Source organism: Hipposideros armiger, unplaced genomic scaffold, assembly GCF_001890085.2.
Source record: "Hipposideros armiger isolate ML-2016 unplaced genomic scaffold, ASM189008v1 scaffold_656, whole genome shotgun sequence".
Taxonomy (NCBI): domain Eukaryota; kingdom Metazoa; phylum Chordata; class Mammalia; order Chiroptera; family Hipposideridae; genus Hipposideros; species Hipposideros armiger.
This window is the reverse complement of record NW_017732006.1, coordinates 509,027-512,698: the sequence shown is the minus strand read 5'-3', so window position 1 is coordinate 512,698 and position 3,672 is coordinate 509,027. Positions and strand designations below refer to the sequence as shown.

Genomic DNA, 3,672 nt, shown 5'->3' with positions numbered 1-3,672 from the left:
TTCTCAATAATGGTTGTTCTGTGGTTTAGTTGTAATTGATGTGGTCCTGAGAGGAGGTGAGCAGTGTTTACCTACTCCATCATCTTGACCAGAAGTCAGCTGTTCTAGGCTCATCTTATACTCTCCTTGCCCCAGCTCTGGACCCAGCCATTTAGATCTGGGCACTAGTTGTGCTCACTGCTACTAGGTTATCATTGTTTCTAGGCCCTTTCATTAGACAGAGCTAGGAAATATATGTGTATATATGTATGAATGTATGTATATTTTTATCACAAGTTCATATTGATAACTTTAATTTCAATCCAATACCAGGGAGTTCTTCATTGTCTTCTTTCCATTTCATAATTTTATTTCCCTTCTCTCACAGTGAAAACCCCAGCTCCAAAAATATCAATAAATTTACTCATTTGCTGAATCCTACAATATATACAAGAGATTTTCAGAGCTGCTATGTCTCTTCCACTATAAATAATAGCCTACTATACAGGGTTCAAGATTTTTTTGGCAGCCCTTTTTATCTTGAAAGGTATGTAGAAAGAGTCCTATGTTAAAAACATACTTAGATTAATTTTTTTCCCTTGGAGAGTTGATGTTATTCATTGAAATACAGTTGATTAATTTGTTGTTGTTTGTATTCAATTTTGGAGGTTTTTTTTTTCTCCCAGCCTTGTTATTTTTATTTTGAACATGTAAAACATTAACAAGTTTCCAAAACTCAAAACTATACAAAAAGGTATAATATAATCAGAACAGTGCCATTCCCTCCATCATCCCTTTTACTCAGTTCCTACCCACTCCCTATAAGTAACTAATTAGTTTCTAGTTATCTCTCCTGTATTTATTTTTGTTCTGTCAAAAAATTATACTTGCTACAAGTGGAACAGAGAAATGGGGCAGAATACTGGATCAAGAGAGAACTTTAAGATCGGAGACATCACAGAATGTTTGTATAATAATGTAAATATTTCCACAAAAACTGAAATTGAAGCTGTGGGAGGGACAGAATAATTACAAGGGAAATAGCTGTCAAAATATCTTCTGGTTTAATTTGAAGGATATCAAAGGGTTCCCATATTCCAAAATAGATTGCCACCCTGTTTGTAACCTTCCAAATTAGTGATAGTTAGATCTATGACTCTAGAGGACCCACATCACAATGGGGTTATTATTTTGCAAGAATAATTAAGCTATCACTACCTATGAATGTCAATGAAAGAAATTCTGCCCTAGCAAGAGGGAGGTTTTGAACTCTGAGCTAGACATTTGACCAGGAAAAGAGAAACAAGAGAAGAATGGCTTATATGAGGCTCTGTAAAACAACACGGATGAATAGTAATGATCAAGCTGGAAAAACAAAGCCATATCTCTAGCATGTCTTGGAAAATTTACAAATATGCTAATAATTTATGCTAGTAATTGAGGATCATTCCTCATGCCCTGGCTCTAAGTCAATATGGCACAGAGGAAAGAACATGGACTTGAGAGACAGAGAGGTCTGGTCTTGAATCCCAAATGGGTTACTTAACAGCTACATGACCACTGGCGTTATCTCAAAGGCAGTTTCCTTACCTGTAGAACTGGATAATGCCTCCTTTGCCAAGGTACTGTGAGATATAAATAGAACAACGTATCACCCCTGACACAGGACAGATGTTCAATAAACAGATGTTCCTATAATAAATGCAGATGAAACCAGTCAGCAAGGTAAAGAAACTATTCAGTCAGTGTACTTCAATAACGTGCCAGAAAGAAACCAGAGAAATCACAACATGTCAGGCAGTATTTGGTAAGGACAGAAAAATGTCCAACACTTACTTCCAATTCTCAATTTTCAAAATGTCCCAGAGTCTATTTTTAAAGCATAAAAATATGTACTGGCATACTAAAGCACCAATGATTTAAAAGAAATAGTTCTGGGGAGATGTTGATCAAATGGTATAAGCTCCCAGTTATAAGATGAATAAGTTCTGAGGATCTAATGTACAGCACGGTAACTACAGTAAACAATACGGTATTGCGTACTTGGAGTTGCAAAGAGAGTAGATCTTAAATGCCGTCACCCTCCCCACTCACACAAAAGTAATTATGTGAGGTGATGGATGTGTTAACTAACCTTACTGTGGTAATCATTTTGCAATATATATCATCAAGTTGTGTGCCTTAAACTTACACAATGTTATATGTCAATTGTATCTCAATAAAGCTGGAAAAAATACTAAAAGAGGCAATTCTACAGATTAACAAAGAAAAATGACTCAGAATAATCTCCTAAATAATGCCTATGGCTCACAAATAGATGAACCTAAATATATCGCAAGCCATATTAGCTAATTTTATAATTTTATAAATGTGTACACATAAGAGAGTTAACCAAGTTCAATAAAATAACATTGTAAATTTCTATTTCAGTTTCAAATTCATCTACAAACCAAAACGCAACAAGGAAAATCTTAAAATGATCTTTGACCAAATACTGAAATATACAATAAACTTTCAGAGATGTGGACAAAAAAAGGGGGTTCTGTAATAAATCTAACCGAGAGTAACCTCACAGGGTGATCTGATCAGAAATTCCTAACTAGGCAGGTCATGGTGGGTTGTTACATCTCAGGCCTCTAACTTTCCTAGTAAAAGGTTATCTTTGCCTTCAGCAAGCCCTGTCCATTGTTTTTGTGCATCTAGGTTAACATACCTTTGAAATGACTCTTTTTCAGACCCTCTCAATAGAGCACATAATCTTAACTATCCTTAATCCAATTAGAGATTTTCCTGCTTTGCTTTCTCCCACAGGTTCACATAATATGTTCCCTCCTTAATCCCAAATGTATAAAAGAAACTGCAAACCTGTCATTCTCTCGAGCATTTGAGATCTTGCTTCCCAGCATGTTATCAGTTTGGCTCAAATAAACTCTTGTAAAAATTCTCTACAGCTTTAGATGTTCTTACTTTGACAGAGCCTAGGATCAATCACAATCCAAAAGCCACATACTGAAATCTTAAAATGTGCAATGTCAAAGAGACTCAAAGCATGCAATTTTGGGTATACAGACCATGGCTTTCCTTGCAAGACTAGAAATGACTTCTCTTTCATCTTAAATAAGCAGTGTGTGCTCTATCTCTATTCTACAAGATGGACTAAAAGGTCACAGTCTCAGTTTGCAACACTGAAATGGGCTGATAATAAACCAATCTAATCAACAATTAAATTTGAAACCCTCCCAATAGGGTGCTAATCCATATGCCAAGCTATTCTGCCAGTGGCGAGAAGCAGAGGGATGCATCCACATCCTTGACTAAAAGAGAAAAGGAAGCAGTAGGAGAAAGGGCAAGAGGCAGCGATGCAAATAACAAAGCATGGCTTCTATAAACAAATGAAAGGCTGTTTTTAAACTTTTAGAAATTCAATCTTCCCTTACCCAACAGCAATAAATATCAAAGGACAAGGCAATCATTTGTATTCTGAAGCAGAAATGTGGAGAGAAAATGGAAAACATTTTGTCATGTACTGAACTTACATGTATTCGAAACCCATTAATCCGCCCACCCTACCCCCAAAATGCTGGGCATCATATCATTTCCAAAATAAACTTAACACAAAACCACTGGACTCATTTTTAGGACTCACTGGAGAACTTTTATGCGCTTTCCCAGAGCTGTCCACTCAATAGCCCT

At 36.2% G+C, this 3,672-nt stretch overlaps 1 protein-coding gene across 1 annotated transcript in view; it reads right to left on the bottom strand.

Moving 5' to 3' along the window:
• Nucleotides 1–3,665, bottom strand: part of GNB4 (G protein subunit beta 4) — a 37,434-nt gene extending 33,769 nt beyond the window's left edge. The window contains exons 1-2 of the mRNA XM_019626071.1: nucleotides 3,626–3,665; nucleotides 1,570–1,671 (exon numbers count right to left, since the gene is read on the bottom strand). The gene's annotated coding sequence lies outside the window, so the exon portion shown is untranslated. The remainder of the gene's footprint in view (nucleotides 1–1,569; nucleotides 1,672–3,625) is intronic.
• Between the last annotated feature and the right edge of the window lie 7 nt (nucleotides 3,666–3,672).